Genomic DNA, 25,147 nt, shown 5'->3' with positions numbered 1-25,147 from the left:
TTTTCGTTCATTTTCACAATTCTGCCGCAAGGTTACTAAACATCCGTCTATTATAGATGTGGGATACAGTTTTCTAGATGTTAACTGTCTTACAGAAAGTTACATTATTTTGGGATGAGTTTTTTTTTTTTTTCCTTTTGTTTGCTATCCACCCAACAGCTGTCCAGAAAAAGTTAAGACTGTGATTCCCTGAAAATAAGACCTAACCAGAAAATAAGTCCTAGCATGATTTTTCAAGATGACATCCCCTGAACAGAAACCCTAATGTGTCTTTTGGAGCAAAAATTAATATAAGACCCAGTCTTATTTTCGGGGAAACACAGGATAATGTAGAAGGACATTTAGTAGATTATGAGTCAGGGGATAACCAGTCTCTACTCTTTCCTTTATAACACATTACTAGAACAATATATATGAGTTTTACATTTGTATTAAACTGTGTTGCATGTTTTGTTTGCGTCCTTCATATAGTTCTAGTTTTGTTTGGGAAATAAATCATTAAAAAATTATTTTTTCCCTCTTCTAGCTAAATAAACCAAAATAGAGGAGAGATGACTGCTGATATTTAATATAAATTTGTATTTTGTTATCAATAATGGATTATGCTATAAAATCTACAGCTTCACATACAGTCAAGATCAAATTACCCTCATTTCATTCATTCACAATGTATTTGAATTCATTGAAAAACATGGGCTCCCTCTTGTGACAAAATCAATGATTTGAAATATTTTTTTTTCTTTTGGTGCCAAACCAAATCACCTATCTATGCCCATTTAATTGTTTTTCAATATTATCATGTACAAAATTATTTAAATATTTAATGTCATTCTTATCTCTGGTAATTAATTTTCCAGTTTTAAAAATGTGTACCAACATTTGACTGTCACTAGTGCTTAGAATGTACATAATATTTTCAAATATTGAATTTCAAAATTGTGTTGAGGATATCAGAGAAAGACCAAATTGGGCTTCCCTTCTTTTGTATGTCCCACGTGCTGTTGGATATTTCTGAAACTCTTTGGAGAAATAAGTGGATCCTTGTAAAACGTCGAGTGCCTGGCACCCCCAGCCATGAACGTGGTTTACTTGATATTTTGTAGGTCTGCTCGTCTTTCCCCACATGCATGGTGTTTGTCTTGCTCTGCAAACTATTGTGTGTTTTTGTTTGCAGTCCTCAGCAAGCAGCATGCACGCCGACCTATGGGGGTTGCCCGCAATGGGGAGGTCTAACCAAGAAAGAATACAAATTGCAGTTATTTTTGAAAATGAAGATTATACGCTTTGTGCCTGTGTGTGTGTGTGTGGGGGATGTATGTGAGAGAGTGTGTAGTGGGAAAAAAAAGAAAAAAACAAGAAAGAAACATAATAGTTACATCTGGGGCTGAGCTCTGAGGGTCTTTTGAGGGCACCCCAATACCAGGTGAGGACCGAGAGCCTGCTGGCTGTCTCGTGCACTACACACACGGACTTGGGCAAGTCGTGTCCTCCTCGGAATGTCTGTTTGGTCCTCTGTATAATAAGATAATTGGACTAAATCTGTGCTTTTCAACTTATTCTCTGCAAGAACGTATCAGAGGGAAATGCCGTGTTTCCGTGGCTCACTCAATTAATTATTGAGGCTGTGTCTGTGGGTAGGGACCATGGTGGTGAATGTGAAGGCTCGGGGATGAGGGCTGTGCAGTCACAGCCTGATGTTGGGGGGCAGACGGGGTGCCCTGTAAGGGCTGCTCCCCACTGATGCATCACAAACACACTGGGACCCTGTTTTATTTTCCACAAGTCTATAAAAGGCTGACTCATTTCAGCAAAGCCAGACTGGCAGTCAGTATGAGCCCAGGACCGGGATTTTACTCTCCTACTTATGTGACGATTTTTATTTCTGTAATTCACACATGGTCAGGCATTTTGCCGAGCGCCATTACCCCAAGTCCCGCCAGGAGTGCCACACGCAGGTAACACACGCACCTTCTTCAGTTGTGTGTGTTACTGTGTGACACCAGGGGCCATTTCCCTGTGTGGCCCTAATGGGCAGTCAGTGATGGTTTCCATGGCCTGTGTCCCTGGCATTGGCCCGAGCCCTTTGTGTCACCCGGACCTGCTCAGCGTGAGCCCAGGGTCCTGCAGGGAGAGCGTGGGCATCGTATCTCAGGGACGTCCTGGGCACTCGCTCTTCTGTGGACCCTGGTCCTCCCTCTCTTGTGCTGTTGCCTGGGGGACCCCTTGCCTTGCCCTGAGTTTCCTTCTGGACACCACATGTCAGCATGCGTGGTCTGTGGCCTGTCGACCAGTGCTTCTCTGTCCTGTACTTTATCCAAGTCCTAATTCATCTCCAAGGGTAGATGGCCAGCCAATGACGAGCCGTAGCCATGTGTGGTATAACGCTGGCACCATTCGGTCCTCAGTTGGCCTAAGAATCCTGAGCTGAGTGGCTCCAGTGTGCTGACTGTTCTAGGTCAGGAAGAGAGTGGGGCCCGAAGGCCCTTGGTGGGACGCTGGGGACCAGAGCCTGTTCTCACTGTCCAGGGGGATGAAAAAGAAGACACACGTGGTGGATGAGTGGGGACAAGCAGAGCTCCACATACACGGGTGTTTCTGTTCATTCAAGAGCAGCTGCCAGTTGCCCTCTGTGTGTTGAGTACTGTTTTCAGGTTCCACTGAGAAAGACAGACACGGAGGAAGTGCGTTGGTCATCACTGACGTTCCATGGTGAGTAGTGGTCGCAGAACCAGTCCAGGCCAGTGAGTGGGCAGCTCGAGAGCCTGCGGTCTGCCTGGCAGCTCCTGCACTCGGGAAGGGTCTGTGTGGCTCGGTATGTGAGTTTCCACAGAAAGAGCCAGAGTCCAAGTCAAGGTTTAGCTGTTGTGGTTGTTAGAATAAATTACTTGGGAGGGGCCACTCATGGAAGGAGGAGATGTCCGTTTCCAAGCAACCACCCTGCAGCCCGCCCTCCCCACCACACGCACCTAATTTCTTATTCTAAGCATTGTGTGTGTGCACACGTGTGTGTGAGTGTGCTTGAGTGTGTGTGCATATGTGAGTGTGAGTGTGTGTGTGTGTGTGTGTGCGCGTATTAGGCAGAGAGCTTAGAGGTTTTCTGGTTTGGTTGTTGATATATTTGAATTCATGCAGTTTCCATTTGATAACTTGTTAAAAATAATGTCAATTAAGAAAAATAGATTTGTGTTTGCCTCCCGTCCGTTTCTGGCTCCCTGCGCAGAGCAGAATCAATTTGTGGAGAGAGATGATGGGCAACCTTTGCAGAGGATTATTCACACCCTCGAATTTGTTCTCACCTAACAGAGCGCTGCTAGAGGCTGTGGTTTGGTTTGGTTTTGTTTGTCTGCAGTGGGGAAATAACTTCAGAGTATTGCCTCTGTGACTTGCAGTTGGGGAATCGTTGACGCTGCTTAGGTAAAAAGCCCCAAATGCAGAGCCGGGGAGCACCTAGCATGCCTTTCCTGCGTCCTGGGGCTTGTACGTCCAGTTACTATTTGGGGCTCGCCTCGCCCAGCCTGCAGCTTCTGTGGGGCCCAGCAGTGAGCAGCGGAGCTGTGAGCATGGACTGAGCATCTCATCACAGGTGACGCGCGTAGGGTACACAGGACATGTGACCTTCGTGCTCGGCCTCTCACCGTCCACGTCTGAAATCTTAGCATCGTGCTTGGCGCAGACTGGATGGTGGGCTCACGATCGTCCCCTCCCCTTCCACTCTGCTCTGTGTTCCTCCAAAAGATGTTCAGAACTGAAGTGCTGTGAAGGGGAATTTTACCCTCGAGTGTAATGATACTTCGCAGTACCCAGCAAGCATGGCACCCCGTCCTATCCTGATGACACGGCCAGAATATGGTGGAGCCTGTGCTCAGAGTACAGGGCTGTACACTGTGTGCTGTGCGTCCTGGCATCACTGTTCCTGTGCTAACTGCAGGACGATCGCCCCTCAGCAGGTTCAGGAATAAGTCCTCAAAGAACAGAACTGCGTCTGTCCTAAAACGCGTCTGCCTGTCCATCGATCTCTCCGTTTTCATTAATGGCAGTTTTGGTTCAGGACGGCAGGACAGCAGGCAGTGCGGTCCTGTCCCCGATGCTTTGAAGCACTTGGCACCCCCCAGCAGGGGGACAAGGCTGTCAGGCTCCTTGATGGTTTCCGGAAGGAAAAAGCACGTGACCCTCTTGGAGCGCTTTTGCAAAGCTCTGTCCCGCTGCTCGGCACCCTTTCCTTCTTCCATCTCCCACCGTAAAGGTCCCCACATGCTCTTTGGCTCAAGCTAGGGCTGAGCAAGGGATCTGCAGCTCTGGGCGCTGGTTCCCTTCCTGGCACCCCACCTGACTGTCAGTCTCACTCGGAACCATGGCCTCTGGAAGCTACGGTTCGGAACCAGTGCATAAATCTCATAAATCTCAACTGATTACAAAAACGGACTGAATTTATTTATTTTTCTCAAACATCTCTCTCCCCTAACGGATTTGCATTGTTACTATGATTCTTCCATCTAATCTTTTGAATCTGCTCCTGATGAGACGAGAGACAGAGGGGACGTGGGGGAGGGTAGCGTGGTGATACAGCATCTCTTACTTGCTTCATTATCACTTTTACCACATCGGAGGGAAAATAAGTGCCTACATCCTGCAGCATCTGTCTGATCCTTGATGGAGGGCCCACGTCCTACTCTTTTCCACATCCTAGGATATAGGCTTCCGTCAGAACTTGTATGTATTCAGTAAACAAAAAGAGGGAAAAAAAGTATGAATGGATGAGTTATATCACTGTCCAGATTTTGGTTTAACATATATATGAACAGTTCTAGAAATATTTTAATGTATACGTACAATTAAAACTTTCACTCCGGAAAATACCATTCAAAATGATACAGCATCAATGACCAGGGTTCAGTAAAGGTGCTGAAGGAAATGTATAATTCGGTTCTGGTGCAGTTTACATAGATATTGAGGTATTATGACTTGAGCTGACTGTTCTATAGGGTCTGGGAGAACCGGGCCACTTTTGACAGGGGCAGTCAGAACCGTGCTGTTCAGACACGACTTAAACCACCGCGAGTAATAACATGGGCCGATGCACTCAATGCAGCCATAATGCCCTCTGAGAAGGATGGGAAATACGTCAGTCCCCCAGGCTGCATGGGAGCTAAATACAGTATGACAGGAAATAGTAGCAGTGCTCATTACGTCTGATTGCTAATTACCCCTTTGAATGATTCGGTTATGCCTGCTACTAGATAATTAGTTGAGTAATTTATGGCTGTGGCACAAACTAGTATTTTAATTTTCGCAGCCCAATTTTCACAATACCTACAGTTCCCAGCCTAGCTTTCTCTTTTATTCAATGTTAAATTACTTTTTTGGAAGCTTACAAAGGAGCAAAACTCCTTGTGTTTTTTTTTTCCACGCGTATTTCATGCAAAAGTTAGGCACTTCATGAAATTTTACTTAACTTCCAACTGCAGGAAAATAACATCTTATTAAGTCCTGTTTCATTATGCTTAATTTTTATTTTTAATGTCATGGGCAAAAGGGGTGAATTTTTTTAAAAAGAATCTGTCAAATGACTCAATTCAACAGCTGCCAAATTTCATGTTCCAGAAAGACAGTGAACATTTGGTAATCCACCTTCCCATTTTATGCATTTCTACTCCACAGCTGAGTTCTGTTTATGCCTGGATATCTCTTCTCTATACCTCGGAGTAGCCATCTGGGGACAGCTGTGCCCTACTCCCTGCCACCGGGTTGGTGTGGTGTACGAACAGGTCAAGAACTTCCGATAGTAGGAAGACTCTAATATTATCTTCTATTTGTATTTGAGTAGATATGATTCATTCTAGTCAGAGAGCATTCGGCCTTTGGGTCAGTCTCTCTTGAATCCTTTTGCTATTCTCCAGAATTCCAGCTCCCTTGCTGGGTTTTATAGTGAGATAATAGGGTTGTCTTACAATATTGTGTTGTCTTTTATAAACACTTGCTTTTAGTTCATCATTCCCATTAACCTTTAGGTTATGTCCTACAGATAATGGTGAGAGGGAGGGAGGAGGAGGAGGGAGGGAGGAGGAGGGAGGAGGAGGAGGAGGGAGGGGGAAGTTGGTATCATGATATCTGATTATTCCAATATAATTTCAGATCTGCTGCCCAAAACTTAATTGATTAAATTCAAATGACAACTTCAATTTAATCATGTGTTTATTTTCTTCATTTGTGTACCTGGTGGACACATTTGCCAAATTGTCTATTGATATTATGAATAAAGACTGGACTTTAAAATATGCTATATTTAGATTTTGGGTTATGAATTCTATGTGGCTGGGAGAAAAGTTGTGACTCTGTGGTCAATGTAATTAAGACTGGCTAACTTCCCCAACGAGAGGGAGCAGCGACGTGTTTAAAACAACAACATTTAAAAGTCAGATTTCGTCAGGAAGAGATGCTGGATGATTTGGTTTTGCCATCCCTACTCTATGCAAATGAGCGCCTTTAATAATAGCTGACACCACCAGTCACAATTCCCTTAGGGCTAAGAGGTTTTAGCTGGCATCTAAAATCAAGACGATTTGGCATGACCGGTCACTGCCGTTGGTGTTCGGCGTGGCAGTGTGGTTTTCACTGTAACACGGTTACAGAAAGCCCGGGTTTGGACTTGCTGTGTTGCTGCTGTTCCTGATACTCACCAGTTTTCGATCGATGCTCTAAAGGCCAGCCCTGACAGTGTTATTTCAGCAAACGCCAGGCTGTGTTTATTACGATGGAGTCTATGCCCTTTATTGCCACCAGTCTTACATGAAATATGTGTTCCTTGACCCATTTAACAAATGGTTCCCACAGACAGGGCACTGCACCTCTTCCTTTTTTCTACAGATGCCTTTTTTTTTAAAGTTTCTTACCCATAAGGCAGTCTGTCTCTTCATCAAAGCATCATATTGACCTTTCCAACTTTGTGCGGGCACCACTTGGCTGGTTGTGCTGTTTTTCCCCGAAGTGCTAACTAGAGCTAACAGAATTTTCTGCTGCCAATCTGAGGCCCCTCAACTGTCTTCAGATGTGTAGTTCAGTCCTCTTCACTTGTTTCAAAACAAATGCTTCATCTTCTAAACTAAAAAGCGGCTGTTACAAAGTGAATAAATGTATCAGCAATAAGTTAGAGATAAAAGTTACATGTGGTTAGACTTTTGCCAGTGTTATAAAGCCCAGTAATAGTATATGTTATCTTTTGTCTATATTATGAAACTATTTCGGTCCTCCTTCCATTAGCAGAACATAAATAAATAAATAAACATTTGTTATCAAGAGACATTGTATGTTAAAAAATAAAAATTAGTCGTTGATAGAGCTCTTTAGAATAGATCTTGTGTTTCCATTATAAGTCTTGGCCAGCAGAAAATTTTTTCAAGGGTGAAAGAAATATTGGCATGGCTCTGACAATTGCATTTTTCACAGAACATTACTGTATGTGGTGTTGAAATGTTCATGTATTTTTCTCCACTTCTTTCTTGACCTTTATTTTTCTAAATATAAAATTGCATAAATCATTAGATTAAAATACCTAAAAGAAAAGGGGAAAATTTATTCTTTGCATTTCTGTGTGTGTGTTTATTTAATATATAGTAACATATAGAGATATACATTTTTCAGCAGAAGAAAAGTTAGTCCATTTCCTGAGCTTATCAATTTGACTTACAGGGACCACCTTTATCTAATTTGAGTACAGTGCTTTAAATAGATGAAGTCCAGTGTTCATGCCGCATCTCATCGTGCCTTTATGGAATTAATTAGACTGATATACAGTTTGATGCTTCTGAGTGCTAAGAATTCTCCTCATAATTCCTTCAAATGTTACGTGCTTGTATGAGTAATAGTTTTACACACACACACTCACATCCGTGTGTGTGTGCAAATGAGTATACGATTAGTGTGCTTGGTTTAAAAGTTCACCATCCACATTTATGATTCCCTGAGCTAGAGACTTGTCCGCTCAAACATGCTCCCTGTGACAGCAAGGCGCTGATGGCGGAGTGAATATGGGTGTAATGATCGGTGATGAAGCAACATTGCATCCTTCTCTTTATTATCTGTCCCGGTCAGTATGTTGAGCTGCACACCAAGAATGCATTTGAGGGGCAAGGAGCATAAACCAGAAAAAGTCAGAGGGTGCGCCCACAGAGAGTTTAGAATCCAGCGAGAGAAAAGTGAACGCGTGTGCTTTGCACACAGGGGCATAAGAAGCAGCCGTTGGAGCAAAGGACTCAGTGCTCGGACAGCGCAGAGAAAGGCCGGCTCCGGACAGCTCCTGGGACTGACGCCGACCCTGTCCTCAGCCAGCAGGGTCAGCGACAGGGGCGTCCCTTGTTCAGAAATGAATAAATAAGCCCGATCGTCTCATTAATATTATCTCCAATGCATTGCGTTGGCTTCAAAAAAGCCCAGGGGTATAAGCAGACAAGGGGAACCTTCTAGAGCCTCACGTGGGCGTGAGACTTGACTGCTTTTCTCTTCGCAGACTTTTGCACCATGTTGGGTGCGCATGTGTTTGGGCCAAACGCAGGTGTAAGGGAACTCAGTCTGAGACATGAAAGGCTGGCGGAGGTCGCGATGGGGAATAACGCCACGCGGAGGACCAGATAAACGCGCTGCGTGAACGTCCAGGGTCAGCGGGGGCACAGCTCCGGGCCAGGCTGGCTGCGTGTTTCCCGCTGACAGTCGTGCGCGTGCTGTCCTGTGAGGGTCGTGCCCCGGGTGGTACCCGGAGAAGGAGGCGGAACCCCCGTAAGGCGGGCGGTGTGGGTGGACAGAATGCCCGGCCAGTCCAGGGTCGTGTTCGAGGGACGCAGAGTGGGGCCGGCCTCAGGCAGAGGCAGGCTTGGATGTGGCAGTCCTGGGTTGTCTGGGGCCGTGGGGCCCAACTCTGTGAAAACCAGAAGTGAGCTTGTGAAGTCTCCCCAGAAAACGCGCGTGCAAACGGCTGTGTCAGCTGCACGGGCTGCTCAGGCCCCTGGAAGCTTGAACACATCAGGCACCGGTGGCTTAGGGGAGGCAGCGGCGCGGAAGGAGGGCGGCCTCCTTTACTGGGTAACGAGCCTCAGCGCTCCCATCAGGTGTTCAGGGTGCGATGGGTCCCCCGATGGAACCGGGTGTGGGGGGGGGGAACCCTGAGCTGAGGCCCCGGTCAGCACGTGGGTCTGGCCACAGGCCCCGCTGAATCTTTGGCGGCACCCTTTGGGGATCACTTGGCGAGTCCTCCGCGTGTAGTTTAAGAACTCATCACACGTGGAATCCTCCAGGAAACTCCCTGAACAGTCAGCGTCGGTACCGTTTTATCCCATAATTCTCTCCCAGGATACAGCCACAGCGTTTTTGGAGAAAGGGCTGTCATTCATTTCTCAACCCCTGTCCCCAGCACAGGGCCAGGCACATGGGAGGTAGTCAGGAAATCTTTATCTGATAAATCAAAGCCAACAGGTATGTCCAGGAGGGTTTGTTTGCTCTGGGCTGGAAATTGCTAGGACACCCTTCACAGCTTCAGAAAGACCAACTCAATGCATTAAAGGTTCTTACCATCTGAAATAAGTTACTTTATAGGGATTGAGCTGGAATAACTACAAAGTATCATATAAACGGCACTGTATGCAGAGGGAACAAAATGAGCTACGCATGGCACAGAACTTGGGAACAGCTCTGAAATGGAGGAGTATTATGGGAGTAAATCTCAGGCTGAGTTCATCAGTCTCCCCTCATTGTTTCGCTAATGTCACTTCAAAACAGATTGTGCTTTTTGCACGTTAACCTTTTTTTCTTATTGAAATTGTCCGGAATGTCAGGACTGGATAAGGTGTACCTGAAGTCTGGTATAAAAGATAAGGCATTCACTGGGGAATATGAAACCAGAAAAATGGGATTATTTTCTTCCAATAGGGAAAAAAAAAACACACATTTATTATGAGGAAAGAAGTCTTTAATCAGAGTAAGGAAAAACAATTCCAAATAGAATAAATCTGCAACTTAGCCATCTTTCCAAAGTACTGATTTTTGCTCAAAGTAGTACCCCAAATTCTCAGATTTGAATGTCAGAGAATATAAGAGTATTTTATAGAATTCCTTTATATCAAAGCATAACACCATTTAGGATTTAAATCTCAACAAAATAGATTGAACCTAAACCTCATAGAAGACAAACCCAATCACAAAAAACCATGACCACCAAATACCAAATGCTTCATTATATTTGCTTATTTTCTCAAACATTAATAAGTTGCTTCAGTTACCCAATCTCTTGCTTTTCGGAACTCTAAGCTACCTGGGCTGAACTCATCCTTAGTCAGTTTCTGCATAAACCTCCACGTCTCTTTTACTCAGACTTGTGGTCTTAGAAACTTATTAGTCCCCAAAACAATTTACATGAGAGGCCACACATGGTCAATTAATCCAGTCTGATTGCTTCAAATCGTCCCAGTGGCATCTCAGTTCCCACTGTGTGTTTCCTCTGCTTAGAACCCTAACTTCAACCCTCCCTTACCTGGTCCGATAATCATCCCGCCCTTACTCCTCCTTCAGAACTCAGCTCAAGTGTCCCGGTTCTCCTCCCTCAGGGTATTGAGATGTATCTCCTCTCTGTCCTTGAGCCAAATGTAGACAACTCTGAATGCCTCTGCCCCCCATGGGCTCCTTGAGACAGAGCCTGTGCGAGGGGTTACTCCCGAGTGCCGTGCCGAGCACAGATGTTGGACCATTGTAGGTTCTCAAACCTCCTCAGGCACCAGCTCCAATCTTATGCCTCTTCTAAGCCCTTGACATTTCTTAACTCATGTGATCCAGCATCTGTCTGAACTTGTTGTCACTGTTACACCCGAGAGGAAGCCAGAGGCTACTGGGGTTCAGAGAGGTTATGCTGCTTTCCTGAGGTCAGACAGCTCGTCACTGGCACACTCACAGTGCCAACCCTCGGCATCTGGCATGTTCTGTGCCATTCTTTGACCCGATTGCATCTTTGACAGTGACAGTACAGGGTTAGTGACCTTGTTCCAAAGAGAACACTGAAGGGCCGAGTCATTGCCTATTATGCATGTGTTAAGTATTGATTAACCTCTTTCCAGTCATTAATTCAGTAACTCTTTATTGCATCCCTACTATGAGCCAGGCACTGGGAATATACAAATGAATAAGACAAATTCACTGCAGGTGACTGACATCCATGAGGGCAAAACACACTAACATTCCGCATTGTGTTAACTTTGCATCATGGGAACTTTTGATGTATATTACATCATCTCAGAAGAACTACAATGATATTACTCAGAAAACAGTTTTAAAATTTCACTCTGTGTCATTTAGGCATTTGATGCTGACAAAGATTTTAAAGTACATTTTGTGGTGAATTATCATAATTGCCCTCCATAGATGCTCAATTTTAGGAGTTGCTTTGAGCATTCATACATTTCTCTGCAATGCACAGAGTTTATAAAACTATCAGAAAAATAGAAGGACTAATCTAAAATTAAATATCTCCATTTTATTTATATTGACAATGCAAATGTTACCTAAAAAATCTTATTTTAGTCCCTTTTCACAGCCAAGCACAACTGTGACACTTCTAGAATCTTTGTTTCCTTTCCAGTAGTCATTCTGAAGACTAAATGGAATCCAGGATTTGGAAGTTGTATTTACTCTGCATTAATAAAAGCAGTAAAAGCCATCCCGCCCCATCCGTAAATGTAGTAGCGATGACTCATAGAGCAGATAAGAGATATTACAAGATGCCCTTTTCGTGGCCACTTTTCTAAACTTAATATAAACATTGCAGCATACTTTTAAATTTTTACACTCTCCTTGATGGCTGGAGTGGCTTTTGTTTTTGTTTTGATTGGTAGCATTTTCCTTTCTTAAGTTAGCTTTAATCTAGTAGCCGTTTCACTCTTTACCAAATGTCCTCAGATCTAACTGCATATAATGTGTGACTCACCCTACAGCATGGCAGGAAAGGGACACATTAACATTTCCATGTTTAGAAACACTTTTTCCCCCAGGAACAGAATCTCCTTAAGATTGTACATGGCATGACATCATTATAGATTTATGAAACTTTGTAGCTTGTGTACTTCCTGCGTTCTCTTCTGTTTTTGTGCCTCATCTTATTTCATTACCCCAGTTATGGGAATCACTCAGCTATTCTTATTCCTAATATCTTTTTCTCTCAGCATTAATCCCATCCTTTCAGTTTGTATTGATGACACACAATTTTGTGCCAAAGTGCAATTATAATTCTTTACTAATTTACTACTTAGGCAATATTTTAAGAAATTATTTTTAAAGTAAATCCTCTAAAAGAGAGCCTTGACTGTATCCATATACTCTTTTAAATCCTACATGGAAACGCTTATTCATGACAATCATAAGCTTACATTTTGCGATTATGAGTGGCAGCTAGCAAGGTAATAGGTGAGATTGAATGCTTTGTTCAGATTGTTACTGTTGCAAATATGATCGATATGTGTGTTTGGGTGTTGATTAGAAGTTACTTAACTCCTTTAAGCCTCTCAGATCCATCCGTCTGTCTATCATCTATCTATCCATCCATCTATCTTTCTATCTATGGGTCATGTTGAATGACAGTGTCTTGGGTACCTAAATCTTATTCTTAAGCCTGTCTCTTCATTTGAACATGTCTTCCTCCTTTCCGTTTATCTAGAACTAATGAATCACCCTCTTAAATTGAATTGTAAGTAAGACAAAGTTAGATTATCTTTCCTTGTTGTTTCTATAACTCTTGCTGCTTTCTTATATTATTACCACTTACCATGTGGTATTGAACTTATTTAGATATCTGTCTTCAGAAGTACACGCTGATGTCCACAAAATGTCAAACTCTATCTTATTTATGTTTTAGCCCCAGTGCCAAGGATAGTGTCTGGCATATAGCATGTCTTCAGTAAGTTTTCTTTTTTTAAAGCTTGCATTGTAAATTGCATAAAAGACCTTAGGCATTTGCTCAAAAATTAATTTTTATAGCCAAATAAATTAATTTCCTGTTAACCTCAATGTAATCTTTTCATTCTTCAGGAAATAACATTTGAATTGTTTGAAGTAATCTTTTTTATCCAATAATTTCTTGCATGTGATAATTGACATTTTTGCTATTTAAATGATATCACAATTGTCAAAGATGATATAAATGAGTAGTCCTACATCTTCATATCCTAGTCAAGTATAGGGTGTTAAGGAAATTTCCATATAGGTAAACCCATGAATCACAAAAGTACAAATCTACCTTTCCAACAATGACTCAGAATGAAGTCTTTTCACCACTCATTTCAAAGGACACTGTTAAGTTTCTATACCTCTAAAATTATTCTATATATCTAAAATTATTCTTATGTTTATTGTTGATTATGTCAAATCTTGAATCTTGTAATGGAAATTCATTTCTCTTTTCAAATGTGTAATCACATGACACTATTTTATGCTTTGTCCTAATATAGAGATGCTCCATTATCTTTTCTTTCTTTTGAAGAAAAAAAGATTGCAAACATGAAATGTTTCACAAATTTATAAAAATATGTGGTGATGGAAGGAGAACTGACTCTGGGTGGTGAACACACAATGTGATATATAGATGATGTAATACAGAATTGTACACCTGTAATTATGTAACTTTATGAACAATTGTCACCCCAATCAATTTTAATTAAAATAAAATAAAATAAAAAATAAAAGGTCGGTCAAAGTTGGAAGTTACTCGTCTTTAAGTTTATAACTGATCAGAAGAATGATGTATCATGTGCAGAGTATTTAAGTTAAGTTGAAAAAATAATAGGATTCAATTTTATTATAACATTAAAATAGAAAATCATAAAACATTAGTGTTGATAAATGACTATTTGTAAAGCTATCTAATATTGTAAGCGGATGATTTTTAGCAGATTGTTCTCCATCCCAAATGAAGTGTTAGGATGAAATTAATTTGATTGTTTTCAAATTGAAGCATCTGGTATTAGAAACTCTTGAGACATAGTGAGAATAGGAGGTTAAAAAAAGGATAATAAAGCCAAAAAACTCCAAGCCAATATGTTCGTAAATATAATAGTTTATAACATATTGATCAAGCTTCCACTCTGTATGTAATATACAATGGAATGGATGCCTACATAAAGGGGATTGCATCTGCTGTGATAAATTCTATGATTAAAGTCTACAAAAGGGTCCAGGGCACCCCCTATAAGGAACACCTAACCAAGATTGAGAGGTCTAGGGAAAATGTTGCATCTGAGTTGAGTCTTCAAGAAAGTAGGAGGCAGAACTAGGTGAATAGGAAAAAAAGGTTAAAACAAAAGGTTAAAGCATGGCAAATCAGGGACTTGCTGGGAGTACAAGCTGTAATGGTAGTGAAGAGACATGAAAATGAGGTAGCCAGGGTACAAACCTTAAGGACTTCCTCCTAAAAGCAGTGGGAGTCTCTGAAAGAGGTCAAAGTCAAGTGCCCATGTCCATCTCACACCCTTTTCACTGGAGGCATGGAGGCAATTGTAACTAAGGCAAAGGGGATCCTGGAGAGAAGGGAGAGGACGCCCTCCACTTTGATGGCTTCTGTTCTCTCTATAAATAACTTGCTGGAATCATCTCCTGTGAGAGAGGAAGAAAGGGGCGTAATAGTGTGCTTACGGAATGTGGTGAAGCCTTAAAATCCCACCTATGGGGAAATGGGACAGAGAACTGACTGGGGGAACTACAACACATGACCCTGGTACAATGCAGACCTTTCTCTTCAGGTATCCATGGCACCAGGTCCCTAAAGCACAGAAATCTAGACTATTAGGTCGATCTGAAATTTAGTTTTCCCCAGATATAGGAAACATGAACAAGGGTTAAGGAGGTTGGCAAGCAGTGAAAGTGATGAACTCTGGGGTCCTGACGAGATACAGGAGGGAGTGAAGATAAAAAGAAGCAGATTCGGCATTAGATATCTAAAGCCAAGTCGCCCAGAGCGTGTGTGGAAGGAACAGGAGCATGAGAATCTTGAAAGGACAGACCGATGTGTTGAAAGTGTAGAATATTGGAGTTTAAAATTTCTTAAAGGTGTAGAAATTCTGGAAAAGCCCAAGAGATTCATCTGGAAAACTACTAGAAACAGTGTTAAAATTCCATAAAAGAACACAGTGAAAATTAATTTAAACAATCAGTAGTCTGAAAGAATCCTGTCATTTTAACTTCTACGATTTATTCACCAGGAAATAATTTAGGGTAGCACCAACATTATTAAAAAGCTAGGGTGTTCATCAAAGCCTCGTAAACAATAGCAAGTGATTGCAGACAGCTCAGAAGTGCAGTAACAGAGGAGCGCTTAAATAAAGTATGATTAGGGTTTCCAAATTTCCGACATTTTGGAACCTTCGGGAATCAAGAATGGGAAATCGTATTTCCCAAGAATTCCCGAAATAATCTTTTTTATCTAATTTCCGTTGATCATCTGTAATAATGGCTGTAGCAGTAAATGTTAATAAACAGAAAAGTGGTAAAGAAGATGGGGCAACTGAGGTTCGTGGCCCTGGCACAGTCTTTCAGAGGTTTCGAGACACTCCTATATGTAAAAGGTCGACACAAAACTTGAGTAAATAAAATTTCCTAAATGGAGGTCGACCAGAATTTCATGACTAGAGCATCTCTTGCCCTGAGCGCTAAACAGGGGTCACTATGGTATCATTTTGGCTAGGTTTCTGTTGTATTTCAGGTTTTCTCAAAATATAAACAATGTAATTAATACAAACTGTATTTAACCAAACCTTATAGTATACAGTGAGTTTTTACATATATCACACAATGTATTAACATTCCCAATTTCATTTAAATATTTTATTTATTAAATTAAATATTAATAGAAAACAAAAGCAAATATCATTTGCTTGAAAATTTAAAGAATACTTCAAATAGTTTTTTGCCATTTTTAAAATGAAACTGTAAGAAACATAGAGCATTAATTGCCCGATCAGACAAGCGTGATGTTCGCTTTGTAACAAATATACTCGATGTGGAAAAATGTCTTTCCTTTTCTGTAGACGTTGGTCGAATTGTTTTGAGTGCATCTAAAAGCATCTTCAAGTTGGGAGTGAGAGAATGTGTTGCTTCATATAAGCTCATTTCCTTCCTTAGGGAAGCAAATGTTTTGTCTCCATGCATAGGGCTAGGCTTTGATGTCAAAATTGATATTGCTTTAGTCAATTCACACTTCAGATCAGATTCTGATTTAATGGCAGAACTCTCTGTAAGGACTTCCTTTATTTCTTCTCTTGGAACTTCTTCTGCTGGAAATGTTCCTTTAAAAGTTCTTTCCATTAATGACTTTGCCAACCGTGCAATTTCATTCTTACTTGACAAGGCAAAAAATTCATCCCCTTCCATCTCACATAGACAACTAATGTTGCTCAAGTACTTTGTGAGCGACACAAGTTCTCTATTTCTACGTTTAACCAATTCAAATTTTATTTCCTTTTTGGTTTGGTTAAATAAAGTTTGTATTAATTACATTGTTTGAGAAAACCTGAAATATAACAGAAACCTAGCCAGAATGATACCATAGTGAACCCTGTTTAGCGCTCAGGGCAAGAGATGCTCTAGTCATGAAATTCTGGTTGACCTCCATTTAGAAAATTTTATTTACTCAAGTTTAGTGCCGACTTTTTACATATAGGAGTATCTCGAAACCTCTGAAAGCATTAAGAAAAAATTAAGAAAGACCTATATCGTGCAGCAAATATTTATAGCTAAAAAGTGCCACAAAACATTATGATATGAGATTGGGAATTATTGTAATATTGGAATAAAATATTAGCAGTGCAAGTTGTTTTTAAAAAGACTGACTTACCCACAGCAGCTGAGAGAGCCAAGAACACACATACATCACAATCGTCAGCCAAACAAACTGATCAAATGTGGTTGGTATTATGGCCGTCACTTTGTGGAAATGATTCATCGTAGGAACAGAAAATAGTTTGTATTTACACAGAGAAATATTTATTCTCACAACCCAGGATGTGACTACAATGTCATATTAAGGTAAACTACCTTAGATTTCCTTAGTTAGTTCACCTGAAGATGACTTTGTAATCAAATCCTGGTCATGAAAATAAATATTTCTCTCTGTAAATACAAACTTTTCTGTCCTCCATGATCAAATGTGCTGGATTTACAAGAGCTAAAATTAGCTGGTCATGTGATATGTGATTCTGGTGTCGCATGTGCATGTCTGATGGCGTGTAACATTCTAACTTTAGATAGCGATAAATAGGAAAAATATCTAAGAGATACGTTGTGATAGTACGTTTATTTCCCATTGTGGGTATTACTGGGTTCAAGGAGCCAATTTTCCAGATTTCCCAACCAACTTTTCTCAGGATTCGGGAACAGGAAAGCAAAAAACATTCCCCAGAATGGGCAGGAAGCAATTCCTGCTTCAAAGCCCTAAATTTGATAAATCAAAATATTTGTGGAAGTATAAATTGGTAGAACCTTCATGGAAGCAGTGCGGCCCTGTCCATCCAACTTAAATGTAAATGCCATTCAATCAGCAATTCCATTTCTAGAAATTCACCCTTCAGGTATATTTATCCATGGGCAAAATGAAGACTGCACCACGTACTTTGTTGTTGCATTGCCTGTAAGAGTGAAATGCCCATCAGTAGGGAGGGAACTGCCTGGTACATTATGGTACATCCATTAAATGGGATACTATAAAGCTGTACAAGCTAATGTGACACCAAAGGACGTTTAGCCAGCGCCACCACTGACCTCGTGAAACGACCCTGAAGAGGAACCCCAGCTGCCAGAGCCCTGCCCCTCTGAGCAGAAGAAGCCTGGAGCTCGAGGATGTGAGCTCCCCTTCTGAAGAAGGTCCTCGGGGAGCTGGCCGTGGTGCTGGACCAGGTCGAGGCTGAGCTGGAGAAGAGGAAGCTCGAGAGGGAGGGACAGAAATGTGAACTGTCCCCTCCCGTGGCTGTGCCTCCACCCTGGCTGATGTCCTTCTGGGAGCCACCCTGCACCGCCTCAGGTTCCTAGGACTGTCCAAGAAATACTGCGAAGACGGCAGCTGGCCCAACCTGCAGTCTTCCTTCTAGAGGGTCCAGAAACGTTTTGCCTTCCAGAATTTCCTCATGGGCTCCCTGAGTGGGATGGGCTGCTTTGCCTACTGGTACCTCAAGAGAAAATACATCTAGAGCCAGGCCGAGGAAAAAAAAAAACTAATGTGAAAACTCTTTACTGATGTGAATTGTTCTCCAAGATACATTGTTAATTTAAAAAGAGAAACAAGGTTCAGAACAGAGTATGTGATATAATGCCATCTCTGTATATAAAAAGGGAAAGTCTGTGCATATATTTACATGTATATGCATTAATTATTTTCAGATACATTTATAAGACAATAAGGTTGTTAATTGCAGTTGAGAACAGAATTTGAAGAACAGAAATGGAGACGGAACTTGCATAGCGATTTCCTCATATATACTTTCATTCTTTATGATTTTTGGAATCATATTTATTAGAAGTATTTGACTAGAAGTCATCCATCTGGTCTCTTTACTTTCTGCGACCTGGAAAACATCCTCTATTAATTAAACCTTAAATCATTGGTACTTTATCTGCCAAGATGGCATAATGTACTATCATATTAAATTCATGATGAAATTCACATATGCCTGGTGGTCATATTCAATATTGCTTTTTAAGTATGGAAAATCTCAATGCGAGGTGCCGTGAGCAAATGGGGGACAACTTTAATTGGCTAATTTTAATTGAATTGCACATTACAATAAGGTATCCCAAAAGGCATTGTGCTATAAGAGGAGATATGCTGGGTTTGGCCTTGGGAGGCCCAGACTTGGGCGATATCTGATGCATATGGACTGGTTGCCCTCAAGTAAGTTAGTTCACTTCTTTGAACATCACGTTACTCCTCTGTAAAATACTCAAGATAACAGTATTTTCCCAATCTATCGTCTAGTGAGTTTGCAGAAATGAATATGGAAACACATATGAAAGTATGTGTTAAGTAAGATTCCCCAGGGAATAATTTGCATGCAGTAAAGACCACTCTTTTTAATGTCGAGTTCTATTCGTTTGGACACATCCTATAGCTTTGTAGGCCCCACCCCCGCGAAAGTGGAGAACCATTCCCACCACCTCACATAGCCCCACCAGCCTCTTTACAGTCCCCCCTCAGCAACCACCAACCTGCTTTGTGTTCCTATATTTCGCCTTTGCAGAATAGTGTATAAGTGAAACCATACTGGGCGTGGCTTCCATCGGTTTTCATAATATCCTTGGAGACTCATCCATGCTGTTAGATTCATCAATACTTTGTTCCTTTTTATTGATATCTGAAGAAGCGATGTTTTTAATTGTATTGAAATCCAATTTATTTTGAGAAAAATTATAATTATTTCTTTTGTAACATAAATGAATATTAAGTGACTTGATTCAGTGAAGATATACATCCATTAGCATAGCATATAGTCAGTGGCATTTGCATAGTTCTCTTAAACCCTGCACCGTGATTTTGGAAATACTGATCTTTTTTTCCCCCCATATGAAAAGTGAATTCCCAACAGCATAGCTTTCAAAAAAATATAACTTGATAATGTTTGTAGTCACATAGTTTGAGATGAAATTAAAAACAGGAGGTTGTTTTCTTGAAATGTGTGGGATTGAAAGGTCAAAGTGTGATTGATTGTGTAGGATTTTTGTTTGTTTCCTGTTGCCAAAAAGAAAAGAAAAAAGCCTTTTTGTGCTGAACAAGAAAGGTATAAATTAAAAGTAATTGCACACTTCACGTTTTAGTAGCAATGTGACATCTTGCTGGCAATTTGATGTTGTACTGACATGGTGGCCCGACAGCCTGTGATGAGGTGCGTCAGATGTGAAGGCGGCTTATTTTTCCCCCCGTGAGTGTCTGCGTGAGCTTGGAGTAGCTCTTAAGACACCAGCAGAGTGCAGGCACAGTGCCAGCTTGTTCCAGAGCCGGCCTCTTAAAGCCGAGGGTGACTCCGTGCCTTTCTGTTTGTTTGTGCCTAATTCCCGAGCCATTGTATCTAATCAGATGTTAGAGGGATGATTGCATAGCCAAGAATTAGAATCCAACTTGGCTTGTGAGGATCTCAAGCTTTGGTTGGTAATTGCCGGCATTTCCGTGGGAGCTCACCCTCCCTGAAATGCAGGTACCACGTTCCTATCATAGAGGTCCTCACATCAGACCCTGTAGATGGTCCAGAAATAGGCTTTTGGTGTCCTTTCCATCATGGCTACTTTTCTGTGACACTGGGCATCGTCTTTTGGCTTTAAGATCGTTTTGTAAAACTGGGATATACACAGGGGCATGATATCAGAATGTATGATTTCTCCGAAAAATTGTGGTGATTTCCTCATTTCTGTTTATGTAGAAAATCAAATGACACCATACCTGGTGTAAAATATATTGAATTAGTATATTGCAAAGTTATTGCTATAAACAGAAGTATGGATTTTTTAAATAAAATTTTTAATTGGAGGCTTTTTAAGGTAAGACGGAAAACAATAACAAAGACTAAACATTTCTCAGTGGCCCATGTTATATGACCATAAATTAGGACATATAGGATTGTAATACAGCCAACGTTCTATGAAAATAAACAAATAAGCATTTTTTAAAGCAAACCATTTTGTAAAGTATTTGAAAGATGCAGCATAGATGGTACTTATCCTGACTGTGTGACCTTGGGCAAATTTCTTAACCTTTGTGAGCGTCAGCTCTGCAGCTGTAAAACACAGATACAAACCTCAAGGAATTTGTGAGGGTCCAGTGAATTATCTGTTAGTAAAGTTCTTGAGATATTTACTTGGCTTGTAAAAGACACTGCGGTGTGTGTGTTTTATGAAAGAAATCATCTGATGATCCTGGATTGGACAAAAGAGGCTCAGGATGTCCATGGCACAGAACCACACCCTTCTCACAGCAGCACTGTTTTGGGTTTACTCATGATGGGTGCTTTAGTCTTTGTCCTTTTATACAGAATATTCTAATGGTTTACCCCAGATCATCTCATTTCTCATCCACGGCTCATGCAGCAGCCAAGCACTCACAGACGACGTGGGGAAATATTATAGCTTTGTCCAGTCCGTTCCTTCGTTTTATCCTTCATTCATTCATCATGCGTTCAGTCATTCAGAGCCAATCGCACGCAGCCTTGTCTCTGCACGTCATTGTGTGTAAGATTTGCTGCCTCTCATGTCCTCTTTTAAGGGACGCAAATACATGATTTTTTTTATGATAAAAGGGAAAAGAAAATGTCTGATGGTGGGAAAAAGATGAAGAGACGAGCCCCAAGGGAGTTCAGAAAAGTATTTCTCTCTCAGGGATGGGGCAGCTTTAAATCGAGCTGAAGAAATGGAAGGTCTGGCAGAGAATCCCAGGCCAAGAGAACCTGAGAAATCAGAAGTCACGAATAGGCTCTTAGTGTTTGGAAATTTGACTGGAATACATAAAGTACGTGAAGAAGGGCTGGGGGGAGTCAGATGGGAAACATAGGTCAGATGGTAACAGCCTTGAAAGCAAGTGAGGACTTGGCTTTATTCAGTGGACACAGGTGGGTCTTCCTAGACTGTACACTCGAATCTGGAAAGAAAAGTCAGTGTTCAGCTGTTTTAGCGAAATCAACATGACCAGCATTTGGAGCTTGAATGAGGATCAAAAATATCTTCTTACTTTCCCAAAGTCTCTAACTATTCCAAAAATATTTTCCTCGGGGAGCTGTTTTATGTGGATGGCCAACTAGCTTGCTCACTTACCAGGGGTCCGTGAGATGGAATTGTCTTTGAAACTGTGATGCAAAATCTTTCTTGTGGCATCTGTGAGAACAAACTCCTTGACGTTGGGGAGTCACAGCTTTAGGAATCTCTCAGCCAAAAATGAGGAAAAACAATAGGAAGGTTGAAATGAATTTCTTGTAATCTTTCACATTTGTGTGCTTATCTATGGAGATAAGAGAGAGTCAGTTTTTAGGTTCCTTTAGCACACTCTGTATATTCATAGTTTGGTTTATTTTTGCCTCGTGAAACTGCTTTCTTCAGATTTCTTTTAAGAATTAAACTCTCAATCTGTAGTGTAATATTTGTGCTACAAATTTTTAAGAAGACTCATATTTAAATACTTAAAAACAAAAGAATGTCAAAGGACAAATTCACATTCAACAGGTAATCCAGTTAGGTCAACGACATTAGAGTACCTTTGCTTCTTCTAGAAGGGACGGGTTAGATTTTAAAAGCTAACAGTGTCATAATAATGCTTAATAATCTTTAAAATACTTTCATCAGGAGCTAAATTAAAAAGTAAAAGTGAATTTATGCAGTCAGCAACATTTAGTACAAAATACTCAAGTACACATTCAATTTATTTGTTACTTTTACTAATCAAACTCTTTTAGATTATTTTTCAAAATTTGGATGTTTTACAGAATGAAAGCTACCTTAATTAATCTTTTTGCTTTAAGAAAAATAGTCCTCATGTAGTAAAGTATTTTCAATGTAATACACGTAGGCAACATTCTGTGTATGCAATGTTTTCGTATCTGTTCATTTTATGTATGTTTCTTCTTTAGACAATGTCATTTGAGTTTTCATTAATTAACTACTGGAAAACCCTTGTAAGTTGATGAAATGCAAACATTTCAATCAATTAGATAAAATCAGTGCCATTTCAAGAAATGAAATTTTTATGCATTTTAAGCCATTGTTATTTATCCGACGTGTGTATTACCTTGATCTAGCATGTGATACCTGCATATTATTCAAACAAGTTCCTTTTGTATAAAGTGTTTGGGTTATTGGTTTTAATATTATAAATACTGTTCTACTATTAAGCATGAGAAGACTAATTTTTTAAAAATCTCTGCCCTAAGAATAAAATGGAATTTGGTTTATTGGTATGAATGTGGTTTAATATTAGTTAAAGTGATTTCTAACTGGGAGTTTTTGTTTCTGACGCATTAAGTAGTGTCTATAATGAGGTATAAACTAAAATAAAAGATGGGTTTATTTGCTGTTTCAATAAGTGATTTATTGCCAGTTTCACCACTGTAGGCTCCATCTTTACCTTGGGAAATGGGAAACAAGTGGAGGTTTAGTCGTAAAATTTAGTAGTAAAAAAGAACAACAAAAAAAGATGATTTCAAAGTAGGAAGGTTAAATCAGCTGGGAACAAAATTATGCCATTGCCTACGTTCCACTTCAGGAGTTTCATGCTTCTGCCTGTAAAAGGTTTTTTTGTTATTTGCCCAAAATTGTGGAAATATTTGGAACTGTTTGAATTAAAAAAAAAATCTTTTTAATAAAAGTAGTAAGAACCCCTCAAGGAAAAGTAAATTTGCGATTATTTTCCCTACTAAAAATGTGTGTTAATTAGATGTAAACTATTATTATAACCAAGAAATGGGGTAATTCCACATTTACGAGCCAATGATGTGGTACTGCGGTATATTTTCCAGCTCTTTAAAGCATTGTGTACGTGGAGTACGTTCCTCCGATGGAATTTCAATCTCTGTAGGTGACGGCCTAGGAAGTACCTTTGCAGTTTTCATGTATAATGATTTCTCAGGCTTTCTCTTGAATTTGAAGGTGAAAGTTAAGGCTCATGGCATTGTAAAGAGACTTCTCTGCAAATGTACTTCCTGCAAGGGGTTTTGCCGAGGAAACCTTGGTTTTTGGAAGTATTTTTATTCACTTACACCAAGTTCTGTGTGGTGAGTGTCATACGTACTATACTCTGCTATCTATTTCTTTAAAATGATGAAATAGAAAAAAGAAAACACTCATGTAGAGGTAATTGCATTTTAAAGACATGTCGAAATGTATAAAAGGAGGTTAAACAGATTGGAAAAATGTCCAAAATATAACTTTTCAAGGAAACTAGCTCTAGCTTAGTAAAGGGCTACAGAGATGGAAAAATTGCTTCAACATACACTAAAGAGAGGGCATGGCAGTTGGTTTTTTTTTTATATTTTATGAGGATTGTGAATTGTGGTAAATTGTTAGCTGATAAATTAGACAAATAGTGTTCAAAGAAGTTTCTGGAAGAAGTATTTTTTGTACACAGTGGCTAAAGAAATTATTGGAGGTATGGTCTCCAGGATTTTTTTTTTTTTTAAAAACCTACTCTGGTTGCTGTTGTCTCATTACTTTGGGGTGGGTCAAGTCTCTTGCGTTATTCAATGAACACTTTCCAGAAAGCAGAATAGGTTGGCATATTCTAGGTTGAATGCATGATATGATATATCAAAGTGATAACTGTTTTGTCCGAGAAACTGCAACAGAGAAGAGTTTCAATTTGGCATTAAGGTTATTAAGTGATATGAGGTGAGCTATACATCAGTTTAAGAGGTCAGAAAGATTAGACTCATGACAGGCATTCATTCAACAATTATTTGTGTTACTGTTACTACGCGTCGGGGATGAAATGGCGGATGAAATTGGACACAAGCCCCTGGCTTCCTGCGTCTTACAGTCTGAGATGGAGGTAGTAGAGGGGGAGACAGGCAAGCATATGGAATAGTCCATATGGAAAATTGCCAATGAGAGGTATGCATGTGGTACTAGGGGAGCCTGCGGTGGGGGTTTCTGACCTAGGTGGGTGGTCAGAGGCTATGCTCATTAAATGTGAAATGATGGTCATCCTACTTCATATGTCCAATTGACGATACATGTCAAGGGAAAGTTAGCATTGAGTCACTTCTCAATAACACTTTTCTGTTCCACGCACATCCTATTAAATAGTCAAAACACTTTTCAAGTTTCCACTTCCATGCACAATGGCTAAACTCTTCTGTGCAAAATCTGTCTTGCTTCCCGAAAAGATCAAAAGAAAGTTGGCAGTGTTTGAGTCTTCATGGTTTATTTTTAATCTCATCAAATTGCTGTGCCTTCGACTTTTATCTTTCCTCCCTTGAGGTTAACAAGAGAGGTTTACTTGCTAAGAAATCTCTGAAGGTTTTGAACCAACGTCATTCCTCCTGATACCAGAAGGTTCTTATCTCACATCTACTGTCTCTTCCAGCCCATGTGTGTAGCAAAGCCGATTCTGCAGCCTCAGATTTTCACGTGGTACTTAAGGCATGCTTTTGGAAGATGGCGTGATTTA

The 25,147-nt window shown here is 40.5% G+C and overlaps 1 protein-coding gene across 17 annotated transcripts in view; it reads left to right on the top strand.

Moving 5' to 3' along the window:
- The window catches only part of RALYL (RALY RNA binding protein like), an 846,180-nt gene that overhangs the window by 540,215 nt on the left and 280,818 nt on the right, over positions 1-25,147 (top strand). The window lies entirely within an intron of this gene.

The sequence above is a fragment of the Rhinolophus sinicus genome, linkage group LG14 (genome assembly GCF_036562045.2).
Source record: "Rhinolophus sinicus isolate RSC01 linkage group LG14, ASM3656204v1, whole genome shotgun sequence".
In the NCBI taxonomy this organism is placed as follows: domain Eukaryota; kingdom Metazoa; phylum Chordata; class Mammalia; order Chiroptera; family Rhinolophidae; genus Rhinolophus; species Rhinolophus sinicus.
The sequence above is the reverse complement of the archived record's forward strand: the minus strand, read 5'-3'. Positions and strand labels throughout refer to the sequence as shown.